Source organism: Musca domestica, unplaced genomic scaffold (genome assembly GCF_030504385.1).
Source record: "Musca domestica strain aabys unplaced genomic scaffold, Musca_domestica.polishedcontigs.V.1.1 6, whole genome shotgun sequence".
In the NCBI taxonomy this organism is placed as follows: domain Eukaryota; kingdom Metazoa; phylum Arthropoda; class Insecta; order Diptera; family Muscidae; genus Musca; species Musca domestica.
The window spans coordinates 16,904,916-16,918,232 of NW_026712363.1; the positions used below are offsets into that span (position 1 = coordinate 16,904,916).

At 33.7% G+C, this 13,317-nt stretch overlaps 1 protein-coding gene across 3 annotated transcripts in view; it reads left to right on the top strand.

The window, feature by feature from the left end:
* LOC101887829 (Ig-like and fibronectin type-III domain-containing protein 2) overlaps positions 1–13,317 on the top strand; it is a 386,843-nt gene that overhangs the window by 66,428 nt on the left and 307,098 nt on the right. For all 3 annotated transcript variants that reach the window (XM_059129339.1, XM_059129337.1, XM_059129338.1), the window contains exon 2: positions 4,482–4,530. The gene's annotated coding sequence lies outside the window, so the exon portion shown is untranslated. The remainder of the gene's footprint in view (positions 1–4,481; positions 4,531–13,317) is intronic.

The window sequence follows — 13,317 nt, forward strand, 5'->3', positions numbered from 1 at the left end:
GTGGCGCTTGACGAATGCAAACCTTTTTGCGGGAGATAATTCCTTAAATGTTGGACACAAATGAAGGCGATGGGTATACTTATGACAAAGACGACACGATTTTCCAATAGAAGGGGGAGACGAACATTTAGATTTGCACTTTCTAGCGGTGTCAAGCGAATTTGAATCCTGCAAAGGAATGGATTTCTCTCTATAATTTTCCAAACACACAAGCGTGTTTATCCGCTCTGAAAGAAATGTGTCTAAATCTTTCCACGAAGAAAGAGCCGATTTGTTTTTGATACCTTGTTCCCACAGCAGTGTCGTTTCTTCCGGTAAGCGTTGCAGGCAAAGAAAGACAAGTATCGGATCCCATTGATCCGTGGGAACGTTATAAGTCGACATGGAGGAGATACAACGATTAATTCCAACTCTAATCTCTTTCAAACCAAAGATTGTTTCCTTATCTAGAATTGGAAGACTAAATAACGAAGACAACTGACGATGTACCAACATACGAGTATTGTCATACTCATCATTTAATGCTTTCCAAGCGAAAGCGAAACCACGATTTGTTAAAGGAAATTGGGAAACTATTTCCCTTGCATCACCAGTAGTCTTTTGCAGCAAGTAATACAAGCGCTGCACATCACTCAAGCGAGAGTTATTTATAAAAATTGCACTAAACAAATCCCGAAAGGAAGGCCAAGAAGAAAAATCTCCCTCAAAAATATCAATATCAATAGGGGGCAGTGTCATATTGTGAACGATATCACAACCAGAAGAAATACTTGCGGCAATATTTTCCTGCGATTCAGGAACCAAAAGAGATTGAGCCGATTGCTCTTGATTTTTATCCTCAATTTTATTTGAATTTCTTGTTAGGCAACTATATTTTATAATTTTTCTATTAATTGTTGCCATCATACTAGAGTAAATGTTAATAGAAACGTTATATTTACTTTCTGCCAAATGGAGATATTCTTTGGTTACATTTTCCGAATTTTCTAAGCGGCGCAACGATTTATTTACCGCTTGCCATAATTTTTCTAACTTGCTCTTCCTTTCCTCTAAAAAACTAATATCTAAATTAGTATCTTCTATTGCACCGATTTGTGCACTAAATTCTGTCAGAGCGTCCAATGCTCTAAAGAAGGTTTGTAGAGGAGCGAAGGCCATAATTAAATGAAGAAATACCGAACAATTTTGGGGGAAAATGCAAAAATAAATAAAATAACTATTTTATTTTTATTTGTTTAATTTGCCAGAATTACCGTCTATAGGTTGTATTAATTTTAAAGTTTCCAAAACAACAACAAAAAATAAAATTAACTATATTATTTTATTTTAGTTTTAACTTTCCAATGTCCTATAACAAACAATGTAACTAACAAAAGTGACCGACCCACGTAGTGTAGCTACTCAACTTAAACGGACACGACAGAAAGAGGAATCAACAAAAATGTTCTTCCTTCGTTTGTTATGTTCGTTCACTGATCTAACAAAGCACAAACAACAAGTGCTGATCAGAGAACGACGACAAAGCAAGCAAGCAGCGGTGGTGGTTCAAACAGTGTTGTTGTTGTTTTGCGACAAACAAAACAGAAAATGAATTTGACTGTTGTTGCAATGAGAAAAAGAGAATAAATGTAACAACAACAATATGCAATATTAAAACGGACAGACCAAACCAAAAGAATTATATTGCAATCTTTGCTTTATGTAGTAAAGCACGCCAAACTAAGAACTAGCAACGACGATAATATTGTTGGTATCAACGAAATATTTAATGTTTTGTTGTTTTACATGAACCAAACAACAAAGCAACAATTTTATTTTTGAGTTTTGCTTTATTAATTTATTATTTTTGATTTTTGTTTTGATTATGATGCTGCCGAATGCAAGAATCCAAAATAGAAGCCAACGATTGGCGGGAAACAAAACAAAAGAAAGATGTGACGTTGTAAAACTACCTTTGGACCTGAACAAAACCGAATGTTTTGTTATTGTCGCGGCAATTTACTAACGCGAGCTCACTTTAAAACACTGCACTATACGTACCTTGCAATGCAGGATTAATGGACTGTAAATTTTGGATTCCAAATGCGTTCAAGAGGGCAATAATATCCGGTTCGATTGGACCAATGTTTAGCTCAGAGGGGCTCCGCCGATGGGAGTAAAACGCCGAATGCGTCGAGCAGTGGACCGTAGGGGGGAAATATAAAAAGAAATAAAACAACAGAGGTTTTCCTTAATATAATATAGATCTATTTATTCTTAGTTTGGTAAGAGGTAACGATATTACCTTTGGCAACAATATGCCTCTCTATGCACAACGATATGTGCTTGCAAACGATATTGCGGGTGTTGTCTGTCCGAAAGACAGCGAAATACTCCTTGATGTCTAAAGGAGGCGGCAAAACAAGTGACAAATAATTAGTAGTTAAAATGTCAAAGGCGCTAGCACAAGGTTGCAATAAACCGTAGCGCGTACATTTTAACGACTAATTAATGACCAAACCAGGGGTCAATAAATAGCAATATTTTATGCAATTCTAAATTAAACATATATATATATATATATATATATATATATATATATATATATATATATATATATATATATATATATATATATATATAATATTTTATACCTTCCATCATAACGTGGATAGTCTATTAGATTTATTATTTCGTTTCCAACACTTCAAAATATTCCTCGGCGACCCCATAAAGCATATTCATGATCAGGGTATGGCATCCGTCGTTAAAATAGGAAATATAAAATAAAACTTTCTCTATTGGTTTGCCTAGAAATATCCTTAACTTTGTCCTCTTAAATGGCTTCTAACTGTCCTTAAAAACTGATTTAAAAAATCGATAATTTCATAAAATCATTGAAAAAATTGCGTAAAATATTGCCTTGAAAGCAAGTAATTGCATTGAAAAAACTTCTGATTTTGCTGATATTCAAATTCTAATTCCTTCCGACTCTAACATTTAATTAATGCATAATTTCAATCTAAACAACATATGTCACTTAAACTACTTTACTTTAGCAATTTTTAATTAAATCTCCTTGATTTATTTAAATGGATTAATGAAATTGACAATTTGTGTTTAATTTCGGATACCAGCAAAAAATCCCGAAATAAATCAAATGAACAAATATTTCATATTTCAATGGCAATAATTTTGTGTAATAAATTTTCTATTTATTCTTTTATAAATTACAATGACAATAACAACAACAACAACAGCACATAGCTGAGAACTATTAACATTCATTTGCATTTGCCTTTTTATATTTTCTTTTGTTTGTTGCAAAGAAATGACGAAGGCTATATTGGGTGGACGTGATTTAAATGCTTTTGACAATTTAAAATGCAAATTAATCTAATTTGTAAATCGGACAATGGATGTTTTTTTTTGTGTAGATATATGTGAAGCAAATGTAAATGTGCTCAATGTTATGTATTGCAAGAATCGCTTTCTACAGCTGAGAAGATACAAGTAAGAAAGCTGTAAGTTCGGCCGGGCCGAACTTTCAATACCCTCCACCATTTGGAACGAATTTGGCGATTCTGCTGTTATATTAGGGTCTACACGAAGACATGGGCCTGCATAGATAACTTTTGTCATAAGCCATTACAATATTCAAATGCGAACCTTAAAAAAAATCGGTGAATAATGTAGCTAAAATCATCAAAATACCGAATATCGTGAGGTATCGTTATATGGGGGCTATACGAAGACGTGAACCTGTCCAGACAATTTTTTGTCTTAGGCTGAAGCATCTATTACGAACTTCTAATACCAAATTTGTTAGAATTCCTGCGAATAATGTCGCTAAAATCAACAAAGTACAGAATATCGGGAGGTACAGTTATATGGGGGCTATACAAAGACGTAGAGCTGCGCAGACAATTTTCTGTCATAGACTGTAGTATCCACTACCAACATCAAATACAAAATTTGAAACAATTCCGGTGAATAATATCGCTAAAAACATCAAATTACCGAATATCGGGGGGAACCGTTATATGGGGGCTATACGAAAACGTGGACTTGCACAGACGATTTTCTGTCTTTGGCTGTAGCATCCATTTTGAACTTAAAATACCAAATTTGAAACAATTCCGATGAATATTGTCACAAAAATCTTTGAAATACAGAATACATGGCCCATTTTCAATACCAAAAGTCCTGCAGACATAATATACATTAGAGTAGAATTTTATCAATCTACTTCAATTCGTTCGGAAGCTAAAGTGATTTCCACAGGCGGACGGGCATCGCTATATAGACATAGAATTTTATGCTGATCATTAATATATATACTTTGTGGGGTCTAAATATTTATAATGGGCTAGGATTTGAAGTTTCAAAACAGTTAGGCTTGATTGCAGCGTTGTTATATTAATTAGTTCCTTTAAAATTTAGTGATTTGATAATTTAAATATTTAATTTTTTCCTTATTAACTGCTTTTCTCTCTTTACAGATTACTATTCAAAGGTTTAATACAAAAGGAATATTCAACATCAGAAAACGTAAGTAGTTGAGAAAACTCAATACAGCATTAAGGTAAAAATGTAACTAAAAATATAAATTTAAAATCACCGAACGACATGCTTTGAAACGAATTTTCCGTCAATAAAATATAAGAATATGTTTTTTGGTGTGAGATAAATTCAGGGACTACATTTTCTGTGTAAGAAATCATTTGGTTTAATAAACTCCATTTTGAATGGCTGCATGGAACAAAATGAACCCTTCCAATGTTCCGAAATTTTTTTCAACAAAACAATCTATTTGTCGTCTTTACTAATTTATTAAATAAATATATTCTTAGTAGAATTTGGTCTTACCAAAGACATATTTTATTTTATATGAAATTACCTTATAACGCTTTGCAACAAGAATTTTTAGGGGACAAATAAAGGATAATTACTTTTCGAAATTATAGACCTCCTTGAGTATATTAAATATAGAAAGACTATTTTCGGATCAAGTTACCCCGTTATGCCGCAACGATTTTTTCAACTGTCAGCCGACAACGGGGAAATAGTGTTTTTTCTTGTTTTTATAACCCATTTTTGACACAATTTGTTCATAGTCATATCGGATGAGGAGTACTTTTGTAGAATATTTATTCCTTATAACTCAATTCCTTTTTATTTTTTACATTTTTAAATTGAAATGTTCTACAACAAGTTAACAAGAATCAGTTGGTATTGCCGACAGATATATACCCTTAGTCAATATTCGATTATTTAAATATATTTTGACTTCTGTTTTGATTATTCAAATTGGTGACCCTCTATGGAATAGGTTCAGATATAAATATTGCGACATGCTAGAATTGGAATATATCGACTACTTCCTTCACTTTATATGAGAGATGAGATAATTTTTAGTAAAAGTAGAAATGTGCGTGAGGTACCAGATAAAGTGGACCGAAGTATTCCATTTTCAAACTTTATATAATACAGATAAAATAATGGTGTGGACAATTTGTGGGTGAGGTAACAGAAGGGTTTCGCAGATATATATCACCTTTACAACAGATTTTGTCTTAGGAAAAATTTTGAACCCTATCTTGGATAGGTAGAAGAAGAAATGTTAATAACAGACCTTGGGTTAATAGTTTGAATGGAATCGGATGTTAATGTGTTAGTTTTATGAGTATCAGGAATATTAAAAATCTTGGCCCTTTGTGAGGGAGATACCAGAAGAAGTGGACCAATATTTGCCATCTGCATATCAGTTTTTTGGTTAATAAAAATAATGTGATGTGCGAAATTTTAAGACAATCGGACTTTTATGTCACATCGGACTCACCTGTTATTAGAGTTATAATTTTTCTTAATTTTGTCACTTTGTAGGGGAAGTACGTGATGGAGTGGTCCGATATTTTTCTTTTTCGCACCTGTCATAGTACTGATACAAATATTGGTATTTGCATAGTTTACACAAAGTTGGATGACCCTTTTGTGTTCTGTACAGTAAATAATTTTATTGTGAAAATGTTGACACTTTAGGGGGGGGGGTCTCCCCATATAAATACATACACCTCCAGATATTCGGTATTTTGATGATTTATGTCACATTTTTTACCGAAAACGTTTCAAATTTGGAATTTGAAGCTGCTAATGGATATTACATTTTATGTCAGAAAATTGGTCATACAGGTCTACGTCTTCGTATAGTCCCAATATAACTGTACTTCCTTATATTTGGTATTTTGATGATTTTAGCGAAATTATCCATCGGAAATGTTTGAAATTTCATATTGTAAGTTCGTAATGAGTGCTATAGTCTGTGACCAAAAATTGTCTACACAGGTCCACGTCTCCGCATAGGTTCCATATAACACTATCTCCCTATATTCGGTATTTTGATGATTTTAGAGACGTTATTCATCGGAATTGATTTGAGTGTTGTATTCGCAATTTTCATATGACAAAAATAGCATATGTAGGTCCAAGTCTGGGTATAGGCGCCAATATAACAGTAAATCCCTTTACTCGGTATTTTTAATATTTTAAGAGTATTTTTAACGGATTTTTTTGAAAATCTGCAAATTCTGCTTAGGCCAAACTTACTGTTTTTTATACCCTCAACCATATGGCTAGGGAGAGTATACATCAGTTGATACGGCCCAATCTGTTTTAAGGCATTTGGCGTCGATCTAGGGATACCCCTCCATCCATCTGTCTGTCTGGCTGGTTGGTGCGCACGAACACTTTCGAAAGGAGTATCCGATTTGATCCAAACTTGGTACATCGTAATATTACTGTCAAACTTAGATCGAGTTCGAAGATTCTGACACCTTCCTCACAAAAGGCCAACATTTTCACAGAAAATAATTTTATTATTGAAAAATGAACTAGGCGTAAAGCCATTGAAGTTCCAAAAAGTGCAAGAACTTACACCGCAACAGAAAGAGAATAGACTCAAAAGAGCTAAAGAGTTGCTTCTTTCTCCGATGAGTAAACATTCGTTGTCCAGCAAATTGTAAACAAACAAAATGAATGATGATCGTGTTTACTTGTCAAAGAGGTCAGCTGAAAATGTACACCTTCCATTGGCCACCAGAACTCAAGCGCCGGCCATGGTGATGGTGTGGGCCGCCATAACAGCCGATAGTCGCTCTCCGTAGACCGTGGACTCAGCACCATCGCACTCAGCACACGCCACCCAAGAATGGTTACAAAATGAGGTTCCTCGCTTAATTTCCATCGTTCAATGGCCACCAAAATCTCCGGATATCAATCGTTGGACTATTGTGTCTGCAGTATTTTGAAAAGCAAGGTTGGCACTAAAAAATACCAAAGTGTCGATCGCCTCAAGCAAGCGCTTCGCCGGAGATGGGCCAAAGTACCGCAGAGCAACATTCAGGCGACGGTGGTGACGGTTTCATTGACCGTTTAAAGGTCATTATTCGTGCCAAAGATGACCAATTCGAACAGATCTAAAATTGGATGCTATTTCCGACATTTTTTGCTTTCATTCAATAACATTAAAAAAAAAATTTAAAAATTATGGTATTTGACATTGTTGCATTTTTTTTATCTCACCATGTATGTAATGTTAATATGGAATATGCCTGTCCACTCCTTTGGGTACCTTCCTCACAAAATATAAAAATTGTTGATTACCAATTAATTCCACAAAACTCGAAATAAGTAATTATTTCACATTTCCAATAAATATGCACAACTATCTCAAATGATAATTATATTAGACAATAATTATATCAGGCTAAGGTCATGTACAAAATGAAAAATATTGGTCCACTCCTTTGGTACCATCTCAATAAAGTTTAAACATTTTGAGTAATAGAGACAAAATATATTTTATTATCAGACAAAAGCCGAGGATATATTTTTGTAGCCACAACCGACTTATAATTTTTAAATTGTTTATATTTTATAAGCGCGTTATTGTGGTGAGCCAAGCTACTAATCAACTTCAATCCCTCCTTGGATTATTATGAAATTCAATCCGTATTCAACTATAACATTCCAAAAATTCCTTGGCATTTTTCTGAATTTTTTGGTGATTACTTGCCTCCTACGTCATTTTCATATAAAAACAAATGATAAGTAGGCTGATTTAAGGTAGTTACTTATGACAAATGGAATTTCATAAATATATTATTTGTTAATGCTATTTTCCGTTGAGCTCCACATTTTGCTGCCCCTTTCTGTTTCAAAAACTTCCCCACCCATTGCCAACCATTCAAAAATAATTCACAAATTCGACTAATTTAAAACAATACCATAATTTACAAATTTCGATTTTAATTCTGCAATAAATATTTTACAATATTGCCCTGATTTGTATTTTTATATTCAAAATTGAAATTGAATTCAATAAAGTCATCATTAAGTCTATCATTTGTTGCCTATGGCAAGGACCCTTTTCTGCTGCTGCTGCTGCTGTTGCTGACAGACCAACAACCACACATGAACAATGATAATCTAGTTTATTGCCACTGCTGCCATTTCCAATTATTATTGTTTTTGTTACCATTGTTGTTGTTGTTGGCATTGTTGTGCCACATTACATTAGCAAATCAAATAAATTAAAAACAATCAATAGTTTTTACAACTCTACGCTTAATATATTAAATTTATTATTATAATTGAATTGTAAAGTAAATTATTTTTCGAATGCAGCAATCTCATCATGCCTTGGCCCAGAGGGGGAGAGAGAGACGGGCAATCGATGTAAATCAATGCGAAATAAATATGAATAAAAATAATGACTGGCCGGCAATGGTGATGACTGGCTGGTCTGTCAGCCAGGCTGGGCTGGGTTGACTGGTAGGCCAGCATTCCTTCCATCTTCATCGACGCAGTGATGGTAGAATGGAAGGAAGCAAACAATTGCAAAAATGAAACGAAACAGAAAAAAATGTTGCATTTCCCTACAATAATTGCATAAATTAGCGTTGCAATCATAAATGCTGGCCTTGTTATTGTTGCGGGTGTTAATGTTGGTGTTGTTGTCGTTGTTGGTGTTTTGTATTATATTTTCAGCCTCATCAATAGTTCAATTAAAATCAATTTTAATTGTATTACAAAAATAAATAATTTGAAATCAAATGCTATGCAGTGCAGTGTGGTCGGGCAAATGCCGAGTTTTTCACAATTGAGAAATACACTGCGTAACGAACACTTGAATCGAAAAGACTTATTACTGAATAAAGGTTTTATTAAATACTAGACATGTAATATAAATAAACTGCTTTTTATACCCTGGAGAGGGAATATATCTTTTGATGCACTTTGAGAAGAATTATATTAAAAAGAAATATATATAGGAGGCAAGTTCCACCAAATGTAAACCTGTGTCCCGAAATTCACTCCATTTGGGCTGATAAGCCATTATTTGCACAATAAACCTGAAATCGGAATATATTTCGTACCGAGCTCTATAAGATATCTGGTACGAAATGTCATTATTGTCGAATGCATATTTTGTGTGAGGGACTCAAAGTCCAAACCGGTTGAAACATATTAATAGGTGCTATAGCTATGTCTAAACCTATTTTCACCAAATTTGATGTATTTGCTTCTGGACTAAATTCGGTCGGATATGCCAAAATTGAGGTGATGTGGGCAGATATGGGATATTTGGTGCACAATTAATCCGACAACGGTTGAGAATATGTATGGGAGCTATATCCACATCTGAAGCAATCTTGATACAATTCGGCAGAGGTATTTCCAGGCTGTATCTCATATCTGGTACCAAATATCATTCTTATGGAATGCATATTACGAATGTGAGGGATTAAAAGACCAAATCAGATGAAACATATATATATATATATATATATATATATATATATATATATATATATATATATATATATATATATATATATATATATATATATATATATATATATATATATATATATATATATTTATTTATATATATATATATATATATATTTATATATATATATATGTATATATATATATATATATATATATATATATATATATATATATATATATATATATATATATATATATATATATATACATACATATATACATATATATATGTTTTATCTGATTTGGTCTTTTAGTCCCTCACATTCGTAATATGCATTCCACAACAATGATATTTGGAGTTAGACCTATATGTGAACCGATTTTCACCAAATTTGTCGAACTTGCTTCTACACTGAATTCCGTAAATGTACCAAAATCGTGGTCATTTGAACTGATATTTGTCAGTTGGTGCACAATTAACCTGAAATCGGTTGAAGATATATATGGACCTATATCCAAATCTGAACCGATTGTCACCAATTTCAAACAAATATTGTTTTACGATGTTTCATTGTAAATGGACAATAACTGGGACCTGCATTTTGTTCACAAGAATACATGGACAGGCGGATGGACATAAAATACCTCAGAAAGTGTTTTGTCCAGTTGTTGGGTCCAGTTGTCTTCAGTTTTCGCACATCTGAATTTTTTCAACAACACAAGATCTGATATGAAGATGGTATACAGCGGGTGCTGCTTCCAGTGACTCCCCCACAAGCGGTCAATATTTTGAATAATTATAACTCTAAAAAAATGAAAAAAGCATCAGATTATTTTCAAACGTTATAAATCTTAATATTTGTATTGTTGCTAGGTCTGATGCGAAAATGGACAATATCGGATTATCCCTTCTGGTACCTCCCCAAAATGGGTCAACATTTTGAATAATTATATCTCTCATTAAATGCGAAATTAGGATCTGATTCTCTTTTAACTTCAGACTTTCCTATATTTCTGCTAACGCAAGCTCTGGTGTGAAGATGATAGATATCGTCACACCCCCTTTGGTAACTCCCTCACAAAGGATTTTATATATCTTATATCTTGCGAAACAAGTCAGTCAAGCTTGGTATAACTAAATATCTTTCTCAACCAGTGAGCTGATGTAAATAGGGAATCTATGGACTCTTTCCTTCTGGTATCGTCTCCACAAAAGTTGATCATATATTTATTCGAATCATATTGAGAAATAGATGTTCGATTTTCTTTTAATTTTGCACATACAAATGTTTTTATTAAGGTAAAGTGGAGTACTTTGGCCCGCTATACGTGGTACCTCCGCATATTTCAACATTTGCCAAAAATGATCACATATCTTACAAAAGTGAAGAAATTAGTCGATATAGCCCAAATCTGGTACATTGAAATACTTATATAAGACTTAGGTCAGATAGGAAATGAAAATTACCCCATAAAGGGTCAACAGCTCGAATAATCATTGCGCAAGGCTGGGGGTATAAATATGTCGGCAAAACCGACAGATGCAATTTATCTAGTTTTTTGGTTCGGCCCAAGCTATAGCTTACATATGCAAGTATATGACCTGATATGATATTTAAGCTCCTCCGTAATATACACTGTATAAAAATGATGTCCAGATGCAGCATAAGAATATCTGTTTGCAAATTGTTGTCGAAATAGGTTCCTGTAATTTGGTGTAAAATAGAAGAGTCCTTACGTTTGTCTATTTAGTCTGAATTTGGATCATATGATCAAGTTCCGAAAAATACTTGAGTATATCCTCAGCCATATGGCTACATAGGGTATATATCATTTGATACTGTCAAAACGTACCTCATCGAAATAACGGTTTTAGACTCTAGGTTTCTTTGGACCAAATCCGTTTCAGAATATTTGAGTTTCGATCTAGGGGTGTCCGTCCGTCCGTCCGTCTGGCTGTGTGGTGCGCACGATAACTCTCGAAGGGAGCCTCCGATTTGATCCAAACTTGGTACACCGTAATATTATTATCAAACATAGATCGAGTTGGGAGAGGGACAATATCGATCCACTCCTTCTGGTACCTCCCTCACAAAATATCAACATTTATTAAGAAAATAATTTATTGCATAGAAAGAGAAAGCATAATCCAATTTTGCTTCAACTTTGCAAATCCTAGTATTTGCATCAGTTCTACGTCAGCAATATCGGTCCATTCCATCAAGTACCTCCCCCACAAACGGTCAAAATTTTGAATAATTACAACTCTTATAAAATGTGATGTAAGAGTCCGATTGTCTTTAAATTTCACACATCCCAATATTTTTTGTCAACCCAAGGTTTGGTGTTAAGATGGAGTATATCAGTCCACTCCTTCTGGTAACTCCCCCACAAAAGGTCGAAATTTAAAAAAAAAAAACAAATATTTTCTGCACAGAAAGAGAAGCAATCATTCGATTTTGCTCCCACTTTGCAAATCCTAATATTTTTGTCATTTCTAGGTCAAGTGCAAAAATGGATTATATCGGTCCACTCTATCAAGTGCCTCCCCCACAAAGGGTAAACATTTTGAATAATTATAACCCTTATAAAATGTGATGTAAGAACCCGATTGTCTTAAAATGTCACACATCCCAATATTTTTATAAACCCAAGATCTGGTGTTAAGGTGGAAATCGGTCCACTCCATCTTGTACCTCCCCCACAAAAGGTCGAAATTTTGATTATCCATTAAGCTCATAAAACGCGAAATAAAAATCCGATTCCATTCAGACTTGGCACATCTTAATGTATCAAGCAACACAAGATCTGTTATAAAGATGATCGAGATCGGCCCGTTTCTTCTAATAACTTCCCCACAAAGGGTCAACATTTTGAATAACCCAAACAATCATAAAATCCGAAATAAGATTCCAGTTCTCTTCGTATTTCACAAATCCCCTTATTTTTATTAACACAAGATCTGCTGTGAAGAGGAAATGTATCGGTCCGTGCCTTCTGGTACCTCCTCCACAAAGGATCGACATTTTGAATATCAATGAAGCTCATACCATGCGAAATTAACATCCGATTCCATTCAGAATTGGTACATCTCAATATTACCATGAACACAAGATCTGTTTTAAAGATGTTAGAGATCGGACCATTTCTTCTGGTACCTCTTCCACAATAGGTAAAAATTTGAAATAACCAAAAAATCATAAAATCTGAAATAGGCATCCAACTCTCTTCAAATTTCACAAACGCAATACTTTGATCTGTCATAACTTGCTAAACAAGTCAGCGATTCTTTGTAACTTGCTATATCTCAATACTTCTCGCAACCAGAAACCTGGGATGAATATGAAATTTCGCATAAAATTGGATATAAATGTTCGATTTTTTTGTAATTTTGCCCGTACCAATATTAATATCGGTATTAAATTAAGTTTGAAAATGGAATACTTCGGTGACTATATTTAGCAACTCACGCACATTTTAACACTTTCTAAAAATTATCCTACAAAAATCTCATACAAAGTGGAGAAAGTAATTAATATAGTC